This window comes from Stegostoma tigrinum, chromosome 9, assembly GCF_030684315.1.
Source record: "Stegostoma tigrinum isolate sSteTig4 chromosome 9, sSteTig4.hap1, whole genome shotgun sequence".
Taxonomy (NCBI): domain Eukaryota; kingdom Metazoa; phylum Chordata; class Chondrichthyes; order Orectolobiformes; family Stegostomatidae; genus Stegostoma; species Stegostoma tigrinum.
The window spans coordinates 21,588,572-21,615,053 of NC_081362.1; the positions used below are offsets into that span (position 1 = coordinate 21,588,572).

At 49.0% G+C, this 26,482-nt stretch overlaps 1 protein-coding gene, 1 long non-coding RNA gene and 1 other non-coding gene across 4 annotated transcripts in view; 2 read left to right on the forward strand and 1 right to left on the reverse strand.

Annotated features, from left to right (window-relative positions):
- LOC125454851 (uncharacterized) overlaps positions 1-18,401 on the reverse strand; it is a 98,108-nt gene extending 79,707 nt beyond the window's left edge. For both annotated transcript variants that reach the window (XR_009446128.1, XR_007248110.2), the window contains exon 1: positions 17,949-18,401. This is a non-coding gene — a long non-coding RNA (uncharacterized LOC125454851). The remainder of the gene's footprint in view (positions 1-17,948) is intronic.
- LOC125454850 (cyclin-dependent kinase-like 4) overlaps positions 1-26,482 on the forward strand; it is a 132,636-nt gene that overhangs the window by 50,665 nt on the left and 55,489 nt on the right. The gene's annotated exons all lie outside the window — the stretch shown is intronic.
- On the forward strand, positions 18,669-18,781 carry LOC125455240 (U5 spliceosomal RNA). Its single transcript, XR_007248187.1, has one exon. It is a non-coding gene; the product is annotated as a U5 spliceosomal RNA (small nuclear RNA).

The following is a 26,482-nucleotide window of genomic DNA, read 5'->3' on the forward strand; positions in this document are numbered from 1 at the left end:
CCTCCCCAAGTCCAAGGTCCAGCCCCTCCATCTGTCCCTTCATGCCCATTGCCCGGGCTAACTGCTGGACGCTCTCTGGGCTCAGGAAACCGTCTGTGCTGCCTTCCGGGTGGCATCCCCCCGTCAGGGGTGCGGAGGCAGGAGGGTCCGGCTCCGGATCAGGCTGGGGACGTGCTGTTTCCTCCTTCCCGCCTGGAAGTTCCGGGGGGCCCTCCAGTGCTCCAGCGGCACTTGACTGGGTGTCGGAGTGAGCCTCAGGACGCCTCCCGTCACCTGGAAGCGGGGTGCTGCTTTCCTTCCCCCTCGAGACCTTTAACTTCTGCTTCGGGTGGGCCCTCTCCGAATCCTCCTCGTCAGAGGAGCTCTTATAGCCCCCCTGTAGCTGTCTCTTCCCTCCTGATTGTTGCGGTTCCTGGGCCCGTCGACGCACCTTCCTCCTCGCTTTCCGGACTGTAGTCCACTCCCCTGGGTCGGCTGTCGCCGCCTCCATTGGCTCCAGGTTGTCGGTGGGGATTGGAGCCTGCAGGGGTGCTTTGCTGGCCTCGGGCCCATCCTGCAGGGCTGGGCCCTCCTGCACGGCCTGGCCCTCCTGCACATTAGTGGGGTCCTTGCTGGGCCCTGGTGCCTTCCTCTCCTCCGGGGGGGCTGGCCCCGCATTTCCCCTGCCGGCGACCTGGGCGTAGGTGGTACCCCGCCGCGGGCATGCCCTATAGAAGTGGCCCGCTTCCCCGCAAAGGTTGCAGCTTCTCTCTCGTGGGCAATCCTTTGCAAGGTGTCCCTCCTCCCTGCAGTTCCTGCAGATGGTGACTTTGCAGTCGGCCGCCATGTGACCTGACCTACCACAGGCATGGCAGACTTTAGGTTGCCCTGCATAGGTCAGGTAGCCCCTGCTCCCGCCGATCGCGAAGCTGGACGGTAGGTGTGCGACATTCCCGTCTGCGCCCATCCTCAGCGTCACCTTGACCTGCCTCTTACTCGTCCAGATGCCAAAGGGGTCCACCATGTCAGTTAGGTCCCCTTCCACCTTCACATACCTTCCGAGGAAGGTCAGGACATCAACTGCTGGCACATGCGGGTTGTACATGTGTACAGTCACCATACGGCTCCTCTGTGCTGGCATCACAAACAGTGGGACAGCGGTCAATACAGAGAGGGGGCCCTCACCTCCTTTCTCCTTGAAAACCTCCAGGAAGCGCTCGCAAAGCTTGGCACTCCGGAAGGTCACATCGTAAAAACCCCCTCCGGGGAAATCCTGCAGGCAGTAAATGTCCGCAGCAGCAAACCCACAACAGTCCAACAGGACCCTCTTCACGAAGAAGGTGCGGTCCACAGGTGCACCTTCATCCACCTTCTTTACGGAAACACGGATGGTGTTCCGGACCCCCTGACCTGGGGCACGAGCACTTGCCGCAGCCATCGTTGCAGGTTGGCTGCTCCCCTGAACCAGCGTTAGGCCGAAGCCAGCATTAAGATCCACTGGTCGCAAGGGTGCACAGCCAACCCGACGTCCTCCTTTCACCTCCAAGACTGCACTCTCGTCCTCTCAGTCCACAAGAGAGTGGGTCTTTATTGTGTTCGAGATGTGAGCTGGTTCACTGAGCTGTAAGGTTTGTCCCCAGATGTTTTGTCACCGTACTAGGTAACATCATCAGTGAGCCTCCGACGCAGCGCTGGTGTTATGTCCCGCTTTCTATTTATCTGATTAGGTTTCCTTGGGTTGGTGATGTCATTTCCTGCGTCGGTGATGTCATTTCCTGTTCTTTTTCTCAGGGGGTGCTAGATGGGCTCCAAATCAATGTGTTTGTTGATGGAGTTCTGGTTGGAATGCCATGCTTCTAGGAATTCTCGTGCGTGTCTCTGTTTGGCTTGTCCTAGGATGGATGTGTTTTCCCAGTCAAGGTGGTGTCCTTCCTCATCTGTATGTAAGGATACTGGTGATAGTGGATCATGTCTTTTTGTGGCTAGTTGATGTTCATGTATCCTGGTGGCTAGCTTTCTGCCAGTTTGTCCAATGTAGTGTTTGTCACAGTTCTTACAAGGTATTTTGTAGATGACGTTCGTTTTATTTGTTGTCTGTATAGGGTCTTTTAAGTTCATTAGCTGCTGCTGCAGTAAGGGTATTATTGATGGTCTTGAATAATACCCTTAACTGGCATAACATTCACAAAGGAGGAGGAAAACAACAACAAACTGCCATTCCTAGATGTCACAGGAGAGCGAACAGTCAATGGGGAACTTCAAACCAGCGTCTACAGGAAAACAACACATACGGACCAAATACTGAACTACAGGAGCAACCATCCCAACACCCACAAACGAAGCTGCATTAGAACATTATTCCAATGAGCCACCACACACTGCAGCACAGAGGAACTATGCAGAGCAGAGGAAAATCACCTATACAGCGTATTCAAAAAGAATGGGTACCCTATCAACACAGTCCGCCGATTCCTCAGCAATAAGGGGAGCAGCCAACCTGCAACGATGGCTGCGGCAAGTGCTCGTGCCCCAGGTCAGGGGGTCCAGAACACCATCCGTGTTTCCGTAAAGAAGGTGGATGAAGGTGCAACTGTGGACCGCACCTTCTTCGTGAAGAGGGTCCTGTTGGACTGTTGTGGGTTTGCTGCTGTGGACATTTACTGCCTGCAGGATTTCCCCGGAGGAGGTTTTTACGATGTGACCTTCAGGAGTGCCAAGCTTTGCGAGCGCTTCCTGGAGGTTTTCAAGGAGAAAGGAGGTGAGGGCCCCCTCTCTGTATTGGCCGCTGTCCCGCTGTTTGTGATGCCAGCGCAGAGGAGCCGTATGGTGACCGTACACATGTACAACCCGCATGTGCCAGCAGTTGATGTCCTGACCTTCCTTGGAAGGTATGTGAAGGTGGAAGGGGACCTAACTGACATCATGGACCCCTTTGGCATCTGGACCAGTAAGAGGCAGGTCAAGGTGACACAGAGGATGGGCGCGGACGGGAACGTCGTACACCCACCGTCCAGCTTCGCGATCGGTGGGAGCAAGGGCTACCTGACCTATGCAGGGCAACCTAAAGTCTGCCATGCCTGTGGTAGGTCAGGTCACGTGGTGGCCGACTGCAAAGCCACCATCTGCAGGAACTGCAGGGAGGAGGGACACCTTGCAAAGGATTGCCCACAAGAGAAAAGCTGCAACCTTTGCGGGGAAGCGGGACACCTCTGTAGGGCATGCCCGCAGCGGGGGACCACCTACGCCCAGGTCGTTGGCAGGGGCAATGCAGGGCCAGCCCCCCTGGAGGAGAGGAAGGCACCAGGGCCCAGCAAGGACCCCACTAATGTGCAGGAGGGCCAGGCCCCGCAGGATGGACCCAAGGCCAGCAAACCGCCCCTGCAGGCTCCGCTCCCCACCGACAACCCGGAGTTGATGGAAGCGGCGACAGGTGACCCAGGGGAGTGGACGATGGTCCGGAAAGCGAGGAGGAAGGGGCGTCGGCGGGCCCAGGAACCGCAACCATCAGGCGGGAAGAGGCAGCTACAGGGGGGCAATAAGAGCTCCTCTGACGAGGGGGATTCGGAGAGGGCCCGCCGAAGCAGAAGTTAAAGATCTCAAGGGAGAAGGAAAGCAGCACCACACTTCCAGGTGACGGGAGGTGTCCTGAGGCTCCCTCCGACACCCAGTCACGTGCCGCTGGGGCACTGGAGGGCCCCCCGGAACTTCCAGGTGGGAAGGAGGAAACAGCGCGTCCCCAGCCTGACCCAGAGCCGGACTCTCCTGCCTCTGTACCCCCGACGGGGGGATGCCACCCAGAAGGCAGCACGGACGGATTCCTTAGCCCGGAGAGCGTCCAGCAGTTAGCCCGGGCAATGGGCATGAAGGGACAGATGGAGGGGCTGGACCTTGGACTTGGGGTACTGCGGTCACTGCCCACAATGGGGGTACGAGTTGCGAGGATTAATGTGCGCAGTGTCAAGTCCACCGCAAGATGTGTATCCACGTTGGCATACCTGACCACCATCAAGGTGGACCTCCTGTTTCCGCAGGAGTGCGGGATACTGCACCTCGGCAGGTACGGGAAATGGTCCGGCGCCTGCACCTGTGGGCCTTCGATCTGGTCGGGGGGTAACGACTGTCGCTCCTCGGGCCTGGCTATTCTGCTACAGGGGCGCGACTTTACCATCTCTTAAGTTCAGGAGGTAGTGGGGGTCACCTCCTAGTGGCTGACGCCACCTACAGGAACGCTCCCCTGAGGCTGATCAACGTGTACGCCCCAGCGGTACGGAGTGAGCGGTTGGCCGTCCTGCAGCCGCTTCCACCCCTGCTGGCTATGTCCAGGCCGGTCATCCTGGGCGGAGACTTCAACTGCATCATCAATGCAGATGGAAGATCCGGCGTGGGGATAGCGGGTGGGGGGAGTCAACTGGACGTCACGTCCAGATTCCTGATGGGCACGGTGAAGGACGCCAAGCTGCTCGACGTCTTCAGCACCCCTGCAGACGGAGCGCAGCAGAGGTACACCTGGTCGTGGTCAGATGGGTCTATTCGCTCAAGGATAGACTTCCTGTTTGTGTCACGGGCGTTCTCGGTCAGGTCCACCGGTGTCGAGCCGGTGGTCTTCTCTGACCACTGCCTCCTGCTGGCCAACTGTCACTTACAGGACGACCAGCCGGCCGGCAAGGGGACGTGGAAGCTCAACACGACTCTGTTGACCCCAGAGAACGTCTAGGAGCTTAAGAGAGAGTACGCCGGTTGGAGAACCGTGAAACCCCTCTTTGAGTCTCCGGGCGACTGGTGGGAGACGGTGAAGGAGAACATCAAGAGGTTCTTTGTCCTCAGGGTGTTCAGAAGTCGAGAGAGAGGCGGGGAAAGCTGTCGCGACTCCAGAAAAGGGTGCAGAACCTGCTCCTTCTGCAGTTGATGGGGGTCGATGTCACGGAGGATCTCCGCGAGGTGAGGGGCCAGCAAGCCTCGCTCTTCGCCGCGGAGGCCTCCAGGATAATCTTCTGGTCCAGGGTCCGCTCCGTGGAGCAGGACAAGACGTGCTCGCGTTTCTTCTTTCAGAAGGTGCACAAAGAGAGCTCTGTGCTTAGCCGGCTGAAGGAGGACGACGGCTCGGTGACGTCGTCTCGGCCTGACATTTTGAGGATCAGCAGATCCTTCTATGCCGGACTGTACGACACCAAACCCACGGACAGCACGGCCTCCGAGTCGTTCCTGCCGTCTATCACAGAGGTCTTAGACGACAGCACGAGGTATTGGCTGGACCGGCCGATATCCCTGGACGAGCTGACCAGAGCCCTCAGGTCCTTGGAGAGGAATAGGACTCCTGGGAGCGACGGCTTACCGGTCGAACTGTATTCCGCTCTGTGGGACCTGGTTGGCCAGGACCTGCTGGAGGTGTACGATAGTGCGCTTCGGGCAGGGGAAATGTGCAAGTCCATGAGGAAGGGCATCATCACCCTCGTTTACAAGAGGAAGGCGGAGAGGGAAGAAATTAAGAATTGGCGTCCCATTTCACTATTGAACGTGGACTACAAAATCCTGGCCAAGGTCATAGCCAACCGGGTCAGGTCTGTCCTGGAGTCGGTGATTCACTCTGACCAAACCTGTGCTGTGCCGGGCAGGAAGATCGCTGAGAGCCTCGCGCTCATCAGGGATACGATCGCCTACGTGCAGGACAGGCGGGTGGACACCTGCCTCGTCAGCCTGGACCAGGAGAAGGCCTTCGACAGGGTCTCTCATGCTTACATGAGGGACGTCCTCTCGAAATTGGGGTTCGGGGAGGGCATCTGCAATTGGATCCGGCTGCTCTACACCAACATCGTTAGCGCAGTCTCGATCAAAGGGTGGGAATCAGACAGTTTTCCTGTCAGATCTGGAGTCAGGCAGGGCTGCCCGCTCTCTCCTGCCTTGTTTGTCTGCTGTATGGAGCCCTTCGCCACATCCATCAGGAAGGACGTGAGCCTGAAGGGCATGACTATCCCAGGCAGCGGAGGCCTTCAGGTCAAGACCTCCCTGTACGTGGACGATGTCGCCGTCTTCTGCACCGATCGTCAGTCGGTGAGTAGACTATTGGACATCTGCGGCCAGTTTGAACTGGCCTCCGGTGCCAAAGTCAATAGGGGTAAGAGCGAGGTCATGTTCTTCGGGAACTGGGACGACCGCTCCTTCATCCCCTTCACCGTCAGGACAGACTACCTGAAGGTGCTGAGTGTTTGGTTTGGTGGAGCTGGGGTGTGCACTAAGACTTGGGAGGAGCGTATCACCAAATTGAAGCAGAAGCTGGGCAGGTGGACGCTCCGGTCCCTCTCCATCGTGTGTAAGAACCTGGTTGTCAGGTGCGAGGGGCTTTCGGTACTGTTGTATGTGGCGCAGGCCTGGCCTATTCCCTGGACCTGCGCCGCTGCGGTTACCCGGGCCGTCTTCCACTTCATTTGGGGGTCGAGGATGGGCCGGGTCCGCAGGGACACCATGTACAAAGATCTGGAAAATGGGGGAAAGGGCGTACCGAACGCCACCCTCGCCCTGACGGCTACCTTTGTGTGCGGCTGCAAAAAGCTGTGCGTAGATCCTCAGTACGCAAACACCAAGCCTCACTACTTACTGAGGTTCTACCTGTCCCCGGTGTAGCGAAGGATGGGCCTGGCCTCGTTGCCGCAGAACGCTCCGAGTAGTTGGACCGTTCCGTACCACCTGTCCTTTGTGGAGAAATTTTTGAAAGGAAACACCTTTGACCACAAGACCGTCAGGCAGTGGTCAGCACGTAGTATCCTCGAGACCCTTCGGGAAAAGGAAAGGGTGGATCCCGTCGTGTGGTTCCCCACGCAGACTGCCAAAGTCGTTTGGCAGAATGCCTCATCGCCAGAACTTTCAAACAAGCACAAGGACATTGCTTGGCTGGCGGTGAGAGGGGATCTGCCAGTGAGATCCTTTATGCATGCCCGGAATCTCTGCGCCACCGCACGCTGCCCTCAAGGTGGCTGCGGGGGGGACGAGACTGTCGATCACCTCCTTCTGGAGTGTGCATATGCGCAGGAGGTCTGGAGGGGGATGCAGTGGTATTTGTCGAGGTTCGCCCGAGCAGCTCCGTGACGCGGGACTTCATGATCTACGGGCTGTTTCCCGGGACGCACACCGAGACCAACATCAACTGCGCCTGGAGGACCATCAATGCGGTGAAAGACGCTCTTTGGTTTGCCGCAACTTGCTGGTCTGCCAGCTGAAAGAACTGACCCCGACCGAGTGTTGCAGACTGGCGCACTCCAAGGTCCAGGACTACATGCTGAGGGACGCGCTAAAGCTTGGGGCAGCCGCTGCCAAGGCGCGGTGGGGAAAGACCACGGTATGAAACCCCACGTCCAGATTAGAAAAAAGGGCCCTATCTGGTAACTGGGCCCAGCTGGCGCCTTCCCCAACTGGTCAGCGGGCCAACGGGGACTGTGCGGGGTGACGACTGCCAGGGTATTTTCTTTGCTTTTTTTTTCTTCTTTGTTTGTTTTTTTCCTTTAGTTGGTTTATGTACCCCCTGGGTAACCCGGAGCGGCTTGCATGACTGGGTAGGTGTGTAAATATGTTTTATTTTTTGCACATCTTACGAATAAAGTATATTTTTTCAAATAAAAAAAGGTGATGAAACGTCTGAAAACAAACCTTCCAGCTCAGCGAGCAAACTCACACCCAGTACATAGACTGGTTAGTATCTGCAACAATAAAAGTGGCTTCAGAAGCCAAATTAGTTTTTTTTTACTGTTGGAGGACTGGCTGGACCAGTTTTTTTTATCCCATTCATTTTTAGGTTCGATTATGTAATGCTGCTAGCAATGTGATTTGAAGGAGCCAGGAAAAGCATTAAAATCTGTATGCATTGAATAGCCATTGCTAAACAAAAGCTAAACATGTGAGAGTGTCATCCCTCTTAATTGCAGATAAAAACCTGTTCATCTGGTGTGACGGTGTCTTGATACTGCTGTGTGTTGTATGTAAAAGTCTGGCCCATTCCTCATTCCTGTGCTACAGTGATCACTGAAGCCATTTTCTGCTTTATATTGTGGCTGGAAATTAACTGTGCTTTTGGGGGCATTTTGTAAGAAGCTATCGGTAAAGGAGAAAAAAGTAACGTGCAACATCACCCTCACGCTGTGTGTATTTTCATCAAGCTGTATGTACACCCTCAGTATATAAACACCAAGTGTCAGACAATGAGAGATAACAAAGTGTGGAACTGGATGAACACAGCAGGCCAAGCAGCATCTCAGGAGCACAAAAGCTGACGTTTCATGCCTAGACCCTTCATCAAAAAAGGGGGATGGGGAGACGATTCTGAAATAAATAGGGTGAGAGGGGTAGGCAGGCCTACCCAAGATGGATAGAGGAGAAGATAGGTGGAGAGTATGGAGGGGGAGATAGGGAGGTGATAGGCCAGTCCAGGGAGGACGGACAGGTCAAGGGGGCGGGATGAGATTAGTAGGTAGGAAATGGAGGTGCGGCTTGAGGTGGGAGGAGGAGATAGGTGAGAGGAAGAACAGATTAGGCAGGCGGCAACTTCCAATTCCCTGGCCTGCAACACCTCATTTTCACCATGGACGTCCAGTCCCTCTCCACCCGTATTCCTCATGCAGATGGCCTCAAGGCCCTCCGCTTCTTCCTGTCCCGCAGGCCCGATCAATCCCCCTCCACCGACACCCTCATCCGCCTAGCTGAACTTGTCCTCACCCTCAACAACTTCTCTTTCGATTCCTCCCACTTCCTACAGACAAAGGGGCTGGCCATGGGTGCCCACATGGGCCCAAGCTATGCCTGCTTCTTTGTAGGTTACGTGGAACAGTCCCTCTTCCGCACCTACACAGGCCCCAAACCTCACCTCTTCCTCCGTTACATTGATGACTGTATCGGCGCCGCCTCTTGCTCCCCAGAGCAGCTCGAACAGTTCATCCACTTCACCAATATCTTCCACCCCAACCTCAAGTTCACCTGGGCTATCTCCAACACATCCCTCACCTTCCTGGACCTCTCAGTCTCCATCTCAGATAACCAGCTAGAAACTGATGTCCATTTCAAGCCCACTGACTCCCACAGCTACCTAGAATACACCTCCTCCCACCCACCCTCCTGCAAAAATTCCATCCCCTATTCCCAATTCCTCCGCCTCCACCGCATCTGCTCCCAGGATGAGGCATTCCACTCCCGCACATCCCAGATGTCCACATTCTTCAAGGATCGCAACTTTCCCCCCGCAGTGGTCAAGAACGCCTTTGACCGTGTCTCCTGCATTTCCCGCAACACATCCCTCACACCCCACCCCCGCCACAACCGCCCCCAGAGGATCCCCCTTGTTTTCACATACCACCCCACCAACCTCCGGATACAACGTATCATCCTCCGACACTTCCGCCATCTACAATCTGACCCTACCACCCAAGCTATTTTTCCATCCCCACCCTTGTCTGCCTTCCGGAGAGACCACTCTCTCCACGACTCCCTTGTCCGCTGCACACTCCCCTCCAACCCCATCAAACCCGGCACCTTCCCCTGCAACCACAGGAAGTGCTACACTTGCCCCCACACCTCCTCCCTCACCCCCATCCCAGGCCCCAAGATGACTTTCCATATGTTCACCTGCACATCTGCCAATGTGGTATACTGTATCCACTATACCCAGTGTGACTTCCTGTACATTGTGGAAACCAAGCGGAGGCTTGGCGACCGCTTTGCAGAACACCTTTGCTCGGTTCGCAACAAACAACTGCAACTCCAAGTCACGAACCGTTTTAACTCTCCCTCCCATTCCTCCGACGACATGTCCATCATGGGCCTCCTGCAGTGCCACAATGATGCCACCCGAAGGTTGCAGGAACAGCAACTCATATTCCGCTTGGGAACCCTGCAGCCCAATGGTATCAATGTGGACTTCACAAGTTTCAAAATCTCCCCTTCCCCCACTGCCTCCCAAAACCAGCCCAGTTCTTCCACTCCCCCCACTGCATCACACAACCAGCCCAGCTCTTCCCCTCCACCCACTGCATCCCAAAACCAGCCCAGCCTGTCTCTGCCTCCCTAACCAGTTCTTCCTCTCACCCATGCCTTCCTCCTACCTCAAGCCGCACCTCCATTTCCTACCTACCACCTCATCCGGCCTCCTTGACCTGTCCATCTTCCCTGGACTGACCTATCCCCTCCCTACCTCCTCACCTATACCCTCCTCTCTACCTAGCTTGTTTTCTCTCCATCTTCGGTCCGCCTCCCCCCCCTCCCTATTTATTCCAGTTCCCTCTCCCCATCCCCCTCTCTGGTGAAGGGTCTAGGCCCGAAATGTCAGCTTTTGTGCTCCTGAGATGCTGCTTGGCCTGCTGAGTTCATCCAGCTCCACACTTTGTTATCCGGGAACGAGCTGGGCTGGTTTTGGGATGCAGTGGGGGGAGGGGCAATTTTGAAGCTGGTGAAATCCACACTAATACCATCGGGCTGCAGGGTTCCCGAGCAGAATATGAGTTGCTGTTCCTGCAACCTACGGGTGGCGTCATTATGGCACTGCGGGAGGCCCAGGATGGACATGTCGTCTAAGGAATGGGAGGGGGAGTTGAAATGGTTTGCGACTGGGAGGTGCAGTTGTTTATTGCGAACCGAGCGTAGGTGTTCTGCAAAGCGGTCCCCAAGCCTCCGCTCGGTTTTCCCAATGTAGAGGAAGCCACACCGGATACAGCAGTTGCAGTATACCACATTGGTGGATGTGCAGGTGAACATCTGCTTGATGTGGAAAGTCATCTTGGGGCCTGGGATGGGTGTGAGAGAGGAGGTGTGGGGGCAAGTGTCGCACTTTCTGCAGTTGCAGGGAAAAGCGCTGGGTGTGGTGGGGTTTTAGGGGAGTGTGGAGTGGACAAGGGAGTTGTGGGGAGAGTGGTCTCTCCGGAATGCAGACAAGGGTGGGGTTAGAAAGATGTCTTTGGTGGTGGGGTCGGATTGTAGATGGTGGAAGTGTCGGAGGATGATGTGTTGTATCCGGAGGTTGGTGGTGTGGTATGTGAGGACTCGGGTGATTCTCTTTTGGCGGTTATTGCGGGGGTGGCGTGTAAGGGATGAGGTGCGGGAAATGTGGGAGACACAGTCGAGGGCGTTCTCGATGCGGGTGCATGTTGCGGTCCTTGAACAACGAGGACATCTGGGATATGTGGGAGTGGAATGCCTCATCCTGGGAGCAGATGCAGCAGAGGCAAAGGAATTGGGAATAGGGGATGGAATTTTTGCAGGAAGGTGAGTGGGAGGAGGTGTATTCCAGGTAGCTGTGGGAGCTGTCCCGAGAGATGTGGGGTGGCTCGGGCCATATTGCAGTGGAGCTGTCGGTTTGGTTGTGTTTGGAAGAGAGGGAAGAGATTGTGGCCCTTTGGCAATGATCTTTGCATTGTCACTGTCCACTGGAGTAGTACCAGATGATTGGAGGGTGGCAAATTCCATTCCTTTGTTCAAGAAAGGGAATAGAGATAATCCTGGGAATTACAGACTGGTCTATGTTACTTCTGTGGTGGGCACATTATTGGAGAGGATTCTGAGATGTAGTATTTATGATTATTTGGAAAAGCATAGTCTGATTAGAAAAGGTCGGCATGGTCATGCCTCACAAGCCTTACTGAATTCTTTGAGGATGTGAAAAAACACATTGAAGAAGGCAAAACAGTGGATGTGGTGTATATGGATTTTAGCAAGGCATTTAATCAGGTTCCCTATGTTAGACTCATTCAGAAAGTAAGGATACATGGGATTCAGGGAAATCTGGCTGTCTGGTTACAAAACTGGCTGTCCAATAGAAGACAGAGGGTTGTAGTAGATGGAAAGTAGTCAGCCTGTAGTTCGGTGACCAGTGGTGTTCCGCATGGATCTGTTCAAAGACCTCTGCTCTTTGTGATCTTTCTAAATGTCTTGGATGAGGAAGTGAAAGGGTGGGTTAGTAAGTTTGCCGATGACACGAAGGTTGGTGGAATTGTGGACAGTGTGGAGGGCTGTTGTAGGTTGCAACGAGACGTTGACAGGATGCAGAGCTGGGCAAAGAAGTGGCAGTTGGAATTCAACCCAGAAAAGTGTGAAGTGATTCATTTTGGAAGATTGAATTTGAATGCAGAATATAGGTTAATGGCAGGATTCTCGGCAGTGTGGAGGAACAGAGGGATCTTCGGGTCCACATCCACAGATCCCTCAAAGTTGCTACCCAAGTTGATAGGGTTGCAAAGAAGGCATATGGTGTTTTGACTTTCATTGGCAGGGATATTGAGTTTAAGAGCCGTGAAGTTATGCCACAACTCCATAAAACTCTGGTTAGACCTCACTTGGAATGTTGTGTTCGGTTCTGGTCACCTAATTGTAGGAAAGACATGGAGCTTTAGAGAGGGTGCAGAGGAGATTTACCAGGATGGTGCCTGGACTGGAGGGCAGGTCTTATGAGGAAAGGTTGAGGGAGCGAGAGCTTTTCTCTTTGGGGGGGAAGAAGGATGTGAGGTGACTTGATAGAAGTCAGAGACTTTTCTCCAGGGTGGAAGTTACAAGAGGGCATTATTTTAAGGTGATTGGAGGAAGGTATGGGAAGATATCAGAGGTAGGTTCTCTAGACAGAGGGTGATGGGCCTGTGGAATGCGCTGCCAGCAGTAGTAGTGGAGTCAGATACTTTAGAGACTTTTAAGTGACTCTTGGGATAGGCACATGGAGGATGGTATAATGTAGGGCATGCAGGGTAGATTGATCTTAGTAGGATAATAGGTTGGCACAACATCGTGGGCCGAAGGGCCTGTACTCTGCTGTACTATTTTATATTCTATGTACAGTAGCTTATCAATAAAACAAACAAACAATTTTTTTCTATGAAGGGTCTACGCCCAAAACATCAGCTTTCCTGCTCCTCTGATGCTGCTTGGCCTGCTGTGTTCATCCAGCTCTACACCTTGTTATCTCAGATTCTCCAGCATCTGCAGTTCCTATTCTCTCTGAAACAGTGGAGTTTGACTCTGTTCAAACAAACCAAAGACATCTCTTACCCATACAAGACTACACTGACATGCATTTGAGGCACTAGTAGGGTCCGACAAGTAAATAGGCCCTCATTTAACTTTGACAGATAGACCTCAGATAGTGGTCTTCCCCCACTGCACCTTCGCAGCAACTGCCCCAAATTTAAATGCGTCCCTCAGCACATAGTCTTGGACCTTGGAAAGTTCCAGTCTGAAAAACTGGGTTAAGAAGACCGACAAGGTTCAGGCAGACCAAAGAGTGTCCTTCACTGAGCTGATGGTCCTCCAGACGCAGTTGTTGGTTGAATTGGTGTTTGTCCCAGGAAACAGACCAAAGAACACAGAGTCCCATATCATGGAGCTGCTAGGGATGTACCTCAATACAAGCCATTGCATCTTTTTCCATACTTCCTTTGCAAAGGCACAGTCCAGAAGGAGATGTGTGACAGTCTCAAACCAGCCCCACCCCACACCCCTAGCCCCCACCCCCCACAGCTGCTTTCAAGGGCGGTGCGCAGTTGTGTAGACTGACCAGGTATACATAAAGGATCTCATGGTTAGTGCCCTTCTCACTACCAGCCAAGCGATGTCTTGGTACTTGTTGAAAAGTTCTGGTGATAGGCATTTTGCACATTCCAATGTACATAATGTGGGACACAATAAAGCCTGGGGCAGTCCCTACAGGGGGAGAATGGAGAAAGACCACAATCTAAGGCCTTTTATCACATGACACCATGTTATAGTCCAACCAGTTGGACCATAACCTGGTGTTCTGTGATTTCTGACTTTGTCCACCCCTGTCTAACATGGGCACCTCCACATCAAGTTCTTTTAGTCAAAGTGTACTGCGAGGCTGGAAACTTCAGAAGCCCTCAGGTTGTGTTGACTTACAAAGTGTACCTTGTTAATCAGCAGTTTTGAAATGTTGAGGAACTTCTGGGCAGAACACGGTAAAAAGAAAAATAATGTAGGTCTTTTATACTTTCTGTAACTGCCAATTTAAATAGCTTTTGCCTTCGGGCTATAGGCCCAACATGGAATACAATTTGTCAGCATGAAATCTTTTGTAATCATAATGAGTTGAACATGTTTGGGAAACGTTGATATTATTGTAATTTCTGCAGGATTCACATTGAAATGTTTTTATAATTCTTGTTACCTGACTTACAAAGTACATACTCCTGAGCCAGCTCCTGCAGAGTTACAGTGGGGAATAGTATACCTTACACTAAGGGGCTTGAAACTGGCTATGTGCTTTGTAAAGAATGTACATTGTAAATCAGGAGTATTGGAAATGCATTGAGGCAACTCAGGTTGGAACGTGATGTATAAAGGAGAACGTTAAATCTATTGCACCTTCCATAACTTCTAATTTGAAATGCTTTGCCTTCACTGAATTGAATTGAATGAGCTTTATTATCCCACAGACTCCAATACAGTCAAAAGTTTATAAGTTGCCACTTGCTGCATTATCTAAGATATAAATGTACCCAAGATACAATCCTTAGTTACAGAATAGAGAAACAAAGAAAGAAAAGATACAGTACAGCTATATACAGCACACAACAATAGGTCAGAAAAAGCAAGAAGCAAAGTTAAAAAGACACAATAAGACGGTCTCTTTCTAAAAGCTCTCTGCAGCAGACCAGCACAGGGACTGTCAATGTGGTCCGACCACTGGCTGCCGCCACACTCCGCACTAGGATGCTATCCCTGCGCTGCACAGGGTCCTTCAGCGGGCCGCTATCCCCATTACTTCACTGGGTCACTATCCTTGTTCTCTCACCAGGCCCCTATCTCCACACTCACACTGGGCCGCTATCCCCATTCCCTCAGCAGGCCACTATCCCCACCCCCTCACTGGGACGCTATCCCCATTCCCTCACTGAGACGCTATCCCCTCTCGGTCATCAGACCACTATCCCCACTCCCTCACTGGGCCGCTATCCGCACTCTGTCACCAGGTTGGTATCCCTGCTCCCTCACCAGGACGCTATCCCCATTCCCTCACCAGATCACTTTCCCCATGCTCTCACCAGGCCACTTTCCCCACTCCCTCACCAGGCCAGTATTCTCACTCCCTCACCAGGCCGCTATCTCCACTCCCTTACTGGGCTGCTTTCCCTATTCCCTCACCAGGCCATTTCCCCCACTCCCTCACCAGGCTGCTATCCCTACACCCTCACCAGGCCACTATCACCACTCCCTCACCAGCCCGCTAGCCCCACTCCCTCACCAGCCCGCTAGCCCCACTCACTCAGAGGGCCACTAACCCCAGTCTCTCACCGAGCCGCTTTCCCCTCTCGGTCATCAGACTGCTATCCCCACTCCCTCACTGGACCACATCCCCAATCCCTCACCAGGCTGCTTTCCCCTCTAGGTCAGCACACTGCTATCCCTACTCCCTCACTGGGCTGCTATTCCCACTTGCTCACTCGGCTGCTGGTTGTGTCACTGTCCATGAAAGACCTGCATACACCTGGTCCCTTAGTCACCACTGCAAACGTCAAATCAGCCTTCTTGACAGTGAACCCATGGAAAGCAACTGGCTGGATGGGAGTCCCCAGACCTGCAATCAAACCCTGTGTGGACCAACAGTGGGATTTTTGCTGATATCTTTAACCTCTCCTTGCTGCAATTCAAAGTCCTCACCTGCTTGGTGCCAACGAAAACACATGCAAAATGCCTCAATGGCTACTGCACAGTGGCTCTGATCTCCATAATTATGAATGCTTTGAGAAGTTAGTCATGTCTCACATCAGCTGTAGCTTCACCACCTCGATCCTTTGCCACTTGTGTACGGGCGGAACAGATCCAGGTCAGACACAATTTCCCTCCCCCTACACTCACCCCTGGGTCATCTGTATAATAAGGATACCTACATCGGGCTTCTATTTACTGAATACAGCTCCGCATTCAACACTATCATCCAAACAAAACCACTCTGCAAACTCTGCAACCTGGGTCTCTGCTCCACCCTCTGCAACTGGATCTTCAAAGCAAGGAGGGTGACACACCCCTATATACATCAAGTTCCTAGGAGTAATGATCATCGACATTTTATCGTGGGCCACCCACATTAGTGTGACAGTCAAAAAGACCCAACAATGCCTCTTCTTCCTCAGTAGGCTGGGGAAAATTGACATATCCATAAGAACTTTCATTAACCTTTGCAGATGCCCCATAGAAAGCATTCTGTCTGGATGCCTTGGCACAGCAATGATTCTGCCGAAGACCATTAAAAACTACAGAAAGTTGTGAACACAGCCCAGACCATCACACAAGCCAATCGTTCGTCCATTGACACTACACACACTTCTCATTGCCATGGAAAGGCAGCCAAAATCAAAGTTGATTCCCATCCCAGTTATAATCACTTCCAACCCCCTCCATCAGGCAGAAGATATAAATGTTCAAACACATGTACCAACAGGTTGAAGAATAACTTCATCCTCACTGTTCTTCGAATTCAGACTGGACCTCCCAAATTTCAAATCAAATGCTGCTTTTTGTGCACCTTCTCTGCAGTCATAACCATGTATCCCGTGCTCTGTTGAACCACCAGATGATTTTTATGTCTTTGGATGTTATGATCTTCCTGTACTGCAGGCAAACAAAACTTTTCACTGTAACAAAGTGTGAAGCTGGATGAACACAGCAGGCCAAGCAGCATCTCAGGAGCACAAAAGCTGACGTTTTGGGCCTGGACCCTTCATCAGGAAGGGGGATGGGGTGAGGGTTCTGGAATAAATAAGGAGAGGTGGAGGCGGACCGAAGATGGAGAGAAAAGAAGATGGGTGGAGAGGAGAGTATAGGTGGGGAGGTAGGGAGGGGATAGGTCAGTCCAGGGACGACGGACAGGTCAAGGAGGTGGGATGAGGTTAGTAGGTAGGAAATGGAGGTGCGGCTTGAGGTGGGAGGAAGGCATGGGTGAGAGGAAGAACAGGTTAGGGAGGCAGAGACAGGCTGGCTTTGTGCTCCTGAGATGCTGCTTGGCCTGCTGTGTTCATCCAGCTTCACACTTTGTAATCTTGGATTCTCCAGCATCTGCACTTCCCATTATCTCTAAAACTTTTCACTGTACTTTGGTTCATGTGACAATGATCAATCAAATGAAATCAAACCAAATCAATGACAATGGCTCTCAGAGATCTTCCTTCTGGCACAACACAGAGCAGTACTGCGCCAGGTGGAGGCCAGGCAGTATCTGCAGCTTGTTTCAACATTGAGTTAACTTATGGCTGATCTGAGCATTAACCCGCTCTACCCCCTTTGCTGTTGCACTCGAAGAAATGAACCTTGCCCAGAGAGCAAAAGGAGAAATTGTAAATAAATGTATTACCTTCTTTAGTTTTCATATTTCAGTCCTGCTGGAAAAATGGTTCACAACATTGCTGGAGGCATAAAATGGATGAAACTGATCTCGTGATTATATTGCCAGACACTTCTGTACCACCTGCATTGCACAGACATTTCAGCTAAAGCTGACACAAGGGACTTACAGATGAGAAAAAAGAGAGTGCTGGAGAAACTCAGCATGTCTGACAGTACATGTACAGGAAGAAACGGAGTTAATGTTTGAATCCAGCGACTGTTCATCACAACCATCCAAGAGACAAGAGATAATGGGAACTGCAGATGCTGGAGAATTCCAAGATAATAAAATGAGGCTGGATGAACACAGCAGGCCAAGCAGCATCTCAGGAGCACAAAAGCTGACGTTTCGGGCCTAGACCCTTCATCAGACCCTCTATGAAGGGTCTAGGCCCGAAACGTCAGCTTTTGTGCTCCTGAGATGCTGCTTGGCCTGTTGTGTTCATCCAGCCTCACATTTTATCATCCAAGAGAGAAGCTGTTGCCTTCAGGCAACTCTGAAGGAAGGGGTTCGTTCAGACTCATTCCACTCAATTTAAAACGATCACTAACGCTTTTACAGTTCGTTAATTGTCTCAAACCGGCCATTCAAAGTCTGGAAGTAAAGCATGACTTACCACTCAGTCTGAGTGAGGTGGGCTATGAGTACCTGAAATCGCTCTCTTTCTCACATGATACGAGTCAATAGAGGTAAGCAGGCAATTCCCTCGCACTTTGAATGTTTTATGTTTAAAACCCACTTCTGGTTTCATCTAAACGGTCTTTGTTCATGCTGTGAGTTTATTTCAAAAATCGTAATCTGTACTCCATGAAAATATGAGCTTCGTGAAAGACATCACCACACTCTCCTTTAAGTTTCTTTACCCTCAGTTTTCACAGGGTCACGCATTTTAAAAAAAACACTTGAGTACAAAGAATGTGAAAGGCAGTCTTCTCGTCCAAACACTAAGCGGCACAAGACCGACGACCTGCAACATTATTTCGAAATAGCTAAATGTGGAGCTGGATGAATGCAGCAAGCCAAGCAGCGTCTTACGAGCGCAAAAGCTGACGTTTCGGGCCGAGACCCACCATTATCTCTGATGCAATATTATTTCGTGCGGGGCAAGGCAGTGAGGCCCCGCCCTCTCATCTACATAACTAGAATATAACAGTACAAAATGAAAATAGATTTCGGTCTTTCTGCGGGGTAGTAGCTATTTTCCGCTATTGCTGCGGATCCTACTGACTTTATTTGCTCTGTAGCATCGATAATAATTGTCTGTAAGTTCAATCACCATAATGCAGAAGTGCTACGAGCATAGTGGGTCGAGGTTAAGGCAATCAAATTATTCAGTGCACTCTGGTTTCTCTTCAGATCGTATAAATCTTTCGCCTTTTACTAAAGATTTCCGTGGAGAGGAACACCCAGAGTTTTGATTAATTTTTTGTGGCCCTGCTTTTGTAGGGCTGTCTGTTTTGCAAAGAGAGGATTTGTGTCACTAGTTTACACCAACTGATCAGCCTGTCTTAACTTTTTAAATGACAGTGCGCTTTGTTCTGAGCCTGTTGTTGTAGATGCTCAAAGCAAGCACACTTTTGAACGAGGTCCACAGATTTGGTAGTATCTGTGCACCAAAAAACGGCCAACGTTTCAAGTCAGAATCATAGAACTAACATGATTTCTTCAGAACTAAAAATAAATTTAATGTTGTCTAATTCCTGTCTGTGAGAGAGCCAACAATGGTAGCTGTTTTCCTGTGCATGTATTGAGTTCTGCATCAGGAGAAATCCAGTGCAGAGATGTGATGCTTATCCTAAATCTCCCCTAGTCTGCCATATTCAAAGGGCAACTCAAGATTAACAATGGTTGTCCAGGTACCTTTAATTGTGGCACTGGTGCCATGGATGCCAGATTTTTTTTTATTCATTCATGGGTTGAGGGCGTTGCTGGCCAGGCAGCATTTAATGGCCATCCCTAATTGCCCAGGGAGCAGTTTAAGTGTCAACCACAATTCTGTCGGTCTGGAGTCCAATGTAGGTCAGACCAGGTAAGGATGGCAGTTTCCTTCCCTAAAGGACATTAGTTCTGCGATCTTCGGTGCGTGGTGAGCTGCTGTGGGAATTGTGCATGAAAAGTGGGGTGGAAATGGGTCTGACTATCATCATGAGGGCATACCAAAAGTGACGAGTGTGATATTTGATTTATTTATTGTCACATGTACCTAAGTAATGTGAAAAGCTTTCTTTATGAGCAGTATAGGCAGATCTTTAAGCAGGGACATACAGATCATATGTGAAAAAGAAACCAGGACAGAGGCATATAAGTTACACCACACAAGTTGTGCGCTTGGCAAGATCAACATTAGCATGATCAGCATTATTTGAAGTTAGAGAGTCCATTCATCAGTCTAATAATAGCAGTGAAAAAGCTGTTCTTGAACCTACTGGTGCATGTGTTCAAGCTTCTGTATCTTCTGCCTGATGGACGAGGTTTAGGAGAGCATTACCCAGGTGGGATGTATCTTTGATGATGTTGGCAGCTGTTCTGTGGCATTGAATCCATGAATGTAAGATAAAAAGAAAACTTGCTCAGCTTTGTGGAGAGAATAACTCCACAAAACCTGATGTGACTTGCAGTTAACCATAAAATGGTGAGATTCTGGCCTCACTTATCAGGGAAGGGACGTTGTTTGTATGTATGGAATGGAACTTGTGGCTCAAAAATACCTCACAAAATGGAATTGAATGTATATGCTTTAAAAAGAAAAAGATCTCGCAGCACTTTGGGGAAAGATTGGGAATGGATATACTTAGGTAGATCTTTCATGGAGCTAGAAGAGACACGAAGGGTCAAATGACATCTTTTGCTGCTAAATATTTTGTAATTCTACATGCAAATAGCTATAAAACCTAAAACTATGAAAAAATTATTAATATAACATCTCCAGTCTACTGCTATGTAAGCAGTACCTATTGATTTTTCAGTGTTAAGCGTGTCCATGTTCACTTCTATATTCATAGTTGCCTAGAATACCTGAAGATGCCACTCTACTGAGACTTCACCACTTTAGTGGACTAGGGTATGGTTTAAAGAACAGGATCTATTGGGAATGTTTAGCTTGACCTGTGTAGCATTTCCAGAATTTTCCACTTGTCTTTCAGATTGCCAGCATCCATGCTTTAGTGTTGAGTATGGCTTTGGTATTTACAAAACCCTATAACATCCACATAGTCAAGAAAATGTTCTTGTGTAGTTGTACATACTGCAGATTCCTATTTGCCCTTTTTTTAATAGTTGCAAAATTTACTCTTTCCCTATATTGGTCAGATATTTATTTCTCAATGCTGTTTCAACTTAACAGGAATAATAGAACTACTTTATAATATGTAATTTTTTTTCACATCTTAGATTTATGACATGTTATGAACTAGATAAGAACAGCGCACTGAATCTCTCTAGTCCCGCTACTTCATGGATCACAAGATTGCTTTAAATGGTTTACTCAGTTCCTGGGATAATGGGAACTGCAGATGCTGGAGAATTCCAAGATAATAAAATGTGAGGCTGGATGAACACAGCAGGCCAAGCAGCATCTCAGGAGCACAAAAGCTGACGTTTTGGGCCTAGGCCCTTCTTCAGAGGGCTCTCTGATGAAGGGTCTAGGCCCGAAACGTCAGCTTTTGTGCTCCTGAGATGCTGCTTGGCCTGCTGTGTTCATCCAGCCTCACATTTTATTATCTTTACTCAGTTCCTGATATGGCCTATTATAGGCTTTCTCTGTTCCTGACTTGGAATGAAATAATCAACTGGGTTTCTTTCATAAACAAAAACAATTGTTTTAATATAAAACAAAACACATTGAATGAAGAAGTAAAATTAGTTAACATATACAATTCATGAAATGAAAATGTAAATGTTTGCCCCACTTAATGATCCAAAATACATAAAAACACTGTAAAGGAATAAAGAACAGATTTCTCTTCACAAATTCACTTTGTAAGTAAAAATAAACATTTCTTGCAATTATTGGTAGCTATTAAAGGAAAAAGGATATGGTACTGGACATTCAGATGGATATTAACTTGACATTCTGGCACGCATAGTCAGGCCACTGGATCTGTATTGTTGTCTCTGTCGTGTTGGCACATAGTCTTTCAGGAAACACAGTTTTCTAGATGCTCTTCAAAAGTACAGTCAGGGTTTACACTGGACACACAACAAAGGTGTTTCAGAAAGATAGGAAGATTATTCCAGGAATGAGGAACTTCATTTATGAAGATGGATTGGTGATGTTAGGACTGTTTTCTGAGGAGAATAGAATGCTGAGAGGAAATTTGATAGAGGTAATAAAAGTCCTGAAGGGTCTTGACAACATAAGAATACACAAATAGCATATCAGCCTGAGATAAAAACTTGTTAGGTTGTTGACTTGCTCGCCAAGTTGACTTGTTTCTGTTCAGACGTTTCATCACCATGCTAGGTAACATCATCAGTGAAGCTTCCAATAAAGCAGTGTTGTTTCACTCAGCTTGGAATTTATTCTGTCATATACATTACATTGGACAGACAGGTAAAAAATGAGCCATCTGAATACACGAACATCAGCTAGCAGCAGAACAATACAACAAACTTTTCTTACTATCAGTACACATGGACAATGAAAGCCATCAGCTTAACCGGAACAATGTAACCATAGTAGCCCAAGCCAAACATAGATACACACGGAAATTCCTAGAGGCATGGTTCTCAATTCATAATGCAATCAACAAACATATAGAATTGGAGCCCATGTACAAACCTATACAGAACAAAACCAGAAATGACACTACTCACCATAACAGATCAGACAGTACAAATTCCAAGCAGAGTAGAACAACATCACTTCATCGGAAGCCTCACTGATGAAGTTACCTAGTGTGGTGATGAAATGTCTGAACATAAGCAAACCAACATGGCGAACAAGTCAAAAACCTCACCCACAACCCGAGCTACAAATCTTTGCTAAAACCTTAAATACCTCTGGGCACAACACGCTAAAAGTTGCCTGACAACGGGAAACTTTTGCCAACTAATTGAACTCTACACGTGAACAACTTCACTTTCTCAGGAACCAGGTACTGCCCCGCAGCATGAAGTACAAACCTCCACTCAACAACCCAGGCACACAAAATTGCTGAACACAACATATGTAGAATGCTACAGGTGATGATTAATCAGAGATAGTAGGAACTCCAGATGCTGGAGAATCTGAGATAACAAGGTGTGGAGCTGGATGAACACAGCAGGCCAAGCAGCATTTTAGGAGCAGGAAAGCTGACGTTTCAGGCTTAGGCCCTTCATCAGAAATGTCTAGGCCTGAAACATCAGCCTTCCTGCTCCTAAGATGCTGCTTGGCCTGTTGTGTTCATCCAGCTCCACACCTTGTTATCTCAGTGTTGATTAATAATGCCCATAACTGACTCTACAAGTACGAACAGGAAATTTGGCGCCAAAAATCACAGTACCTATACATTACGGACCGGCAATGGACTACATCCCTAGAACAGGCCATCACCACCTATCGAAACTAAGAAGAGACATTAGCTACAGGAGAAACTTACTAAACTGATCCACCACAAAGACAAGGACAGCAACAATTCAGATACATGGATAAGAAACCTATTCAGGAGATGACTCATGGAAACTTAGAAAGCTGTCCTATTACACGGACCACAAAGATGCAAACAGAGCAGACTTCATGGTTGCCCTGGAAACAACATTAAAAGACAACAGAGTCGTGGATGAAACACAACAAGCCACCCAACAAACTATAATTCCCACACTAAGCTGAAGGAACGAATGGGACGCTCTGAACACACCAGAGAGGAAAGCACTAGAGAGACTCAAGAAAGACAAGAGCATTGAAATCCTATCAGCTGACAAAGCACGCACAACTGTCATTGTGAACAAACCGGACTATGTTGAGAAAGCACAGGCACTTTTCGCAGATAAAATCACTTACCCACAGGTGGCAATAGACCCAACACTGCAGCTAGGTAATTGGATTACCCAGATACTGAAGAGATGAAAGGATGCAGGACAGATATCAAAATAGACTCGGAGAATGAAACTAGAAGGAGCAAACACCCCCCCACTTCTATGGATAAAGTACACAAACCAGACATCCCCCTCAGACCTAGTAGGAACTGCAGATGCTGGAGAATCTGAGATAACAAGGTGTAGAGCTGGATGAATAGAGCAAGCCAAGCAGCATCAGAGGAGCAGGAAGGCTGATGTTTCGGGCCTAGACCCTTCTTGCGGCCTGGGCCCGAAATGTCAGCCTTCCTGTTCCTCTGATGCTGCTTGGCCTGCTGTGTTCATCCAGCTCTACATCTTGCTATCCCCCTCAGACCCACTGTTTCTCTATTTGGCACACCTTCACACAAACTGGCCAAGGACCTACAACAGGGACTGAAACGTCTAGTTGACAGATCATCCCATTCAATCCACTCAACCTAAGAATTCCTCATTACCCTCAAGAACATAATAATCAGTGACAATGACGTTATGGTATCCTTTGATGTCACAGCTTTATTCGCATCAGTATACATCCCAATGGCCGAAGAAACACTGGCCGCATTACTGGAGGAAGCAGGAACGCAGACCAGCAGCTCCTTCAGCAATAGACTTGTGCCTCATCACACACATTGTCTTTAATAGCCAAGGATACAAACAGATCCATGGGGTCACCCATCTCAAGATGCATCGGAAAGGCAGTCATACAAAGACTAGGGCACACTCCCCCATATTCAACCTAAACTGTGGATCTGGTACGTGGATGACACATTTTTCATTATTAATCGCAACAAATTGAAGAGGCGCACCACCTCATTAACAATGTATTCGCTGGGATTAAATTCAAGAGAGAAGAAGAAAACAACAAGCACCTTCTGTTTCAGGATGTCACGGTTGAATGTATGACCAACGGGGTGTTCCAAAACTCAGTATATAGGAAAGCAACCCATACTGATCAAATCCTCAACTTCCACAGCAACTACACAGCTGTCCACAAACAAAGCTGTATTAGGACACTATTTAAATGGTCCACCGTTCACTGCAACAAGCCAGAACTATGCAGGAAAGAGGAACAGCACCTATACAAAATCTTCGTTTTGAACGGATATCCCCACAACTTCATCCATAGGTGCCTACTAAATAGACAATAGTAAATGGACACAGTATGCCCTGCCACACTGCCCTACATCAAGAACATATCAGAACATGACAATGAGATCCCTATGACCACTTCGGAAACATGGTAGCACACAAACCCACAGCCACTCTATGACAAACACTCACAAGGATTAAATACCCATTTCCACAACATGCAGAACCAACATACTTTACAAAATACCATGAAACGACTGCCACAAACATTACATCAGACAGACAGGAAGAAAACTAGCCATTAGAATGCACGAACATCAGCTAGCAGCAAAATGACATGATGAACTTTCCTTAATATCAGGACGTTCGATAATGAAGGCTATTAGTTTAATTGAGACAATGTAACCATAGTAGCCCAAGCCAAGCATAGACACACACAGGAATTCCGAGAGGCATGGTTCCCAACTGAGAATGCAATCAACAAACATATAGAATTGGACCCCATATACAAACCCATACAGAACAAAACCAAAAATGGTGCAACTCACCATAACAGATCAGACAGTATACAATCCAAATGGAGTAGAACAACATCACTTTATCGGAGGCCTCACTGATGATACTAGCTAGTATGTGATCATCAGAACAAAAATAAACCAACTCAGCAAGCAAGTCAACAACTTCACCCATAACCCGAGCTACAAATCTTTGCTAAAACCTTAAAAAATTGTTTATGCAGTGAATCACACTGTTGGAAAATGTGGTGAAGGCAGTTTCAGTCAAAACATTCAGAAGGGAATTAGCTTGTTATCTGAATAGGAATAATATGCAGGTTTACAAAGAGAACACCTGGGAATGACTCTAAGTGAATTATCCACATGGGAATGAAAAATCTTATGCTGTTCTGTACAGGTTAGGTAGCTCTGGGTTGCCTCCATGTTGCAGCTAAAGGAAGGGTGAAGCATTCCTGTCTTATCATCCACTTTCAGAGTTACTTTAATATGTTGCTTGCTGGTTCAAATCCTGAAGGCATCCATGATCTCAGTGACATTCCAAAACTTGTTGACATACTTGGTGAGGAAGTTGAGCACAGCAACAATAGGAAATTGGAAGTCATAGAGATGCAAGGTCACCAACAGTTTTAGAACATAGAAAAGTGCAGCACAGTACAGGCCCTTCGGCCCACGATGATGTGCCGTGGAATATTCCTAATCCAAAAATAAAATAACCTAACCTACATTCCCCTCAATTCACTGCTGTCCATGTGCATGTCCAGCAGTCGCTTGAATGTCACTAATGACTCTGCTTCCACGACTACCACTGGCAAACTATTCCATGCGCTCACAACTCTCTGGGTGAAGAACCTCCCTCTGACGTCTCCTCTATACCTTCTTCCTAACACTTTAAAAACTATGACCGCTCATGGCAGTCAATCCTGCCCTGGGGAAAAGTCTCTGGCTATTGACTCTATCCATTCCTCTCATTACCTTGTACACCTCGATCAGGTCACCTCTCTTCCTCCTTCTCTCCAGAGAGAAAAGTCCGAGCTCAGTCAACCTCTCCTCGTAAGACAAGCCCTCCAGTCCAGGCAGCATCCTGGTAAACCTCCTTTGCACCCTCTCCAAAGCCTCCACATCTTTCTAATAAAAGGCCAACCAGAACTGGACACAATATTCCAAGTGTGGTCTCACCAGGGTTTTGTAGAGCTGCAGCATGACCTCGCAGCTCTTAAACTCGAACCCCCTGTTAATGAAAGCCAAAACACCATATGCTTTCTTAACAACCTTATCCACTTGGGTGGCAACTTTGAGGGAGCTATGCACTTGAACACCAAGATCCTGCTGTTCCTCCACACTGCCGAGAATCCTGCCTTTAATCCTATATTCAGCATTTAAGTTCGACCTTCCAAAATTCATCACTTCGCATTTATCCAGGTTGAACTCCATCTGCCATTTCTCAGCCCAGCTCTGCATTCTGTCAATGTCTCGCTGAAGCCTGCAATAGCCCTTGATACTATCAATG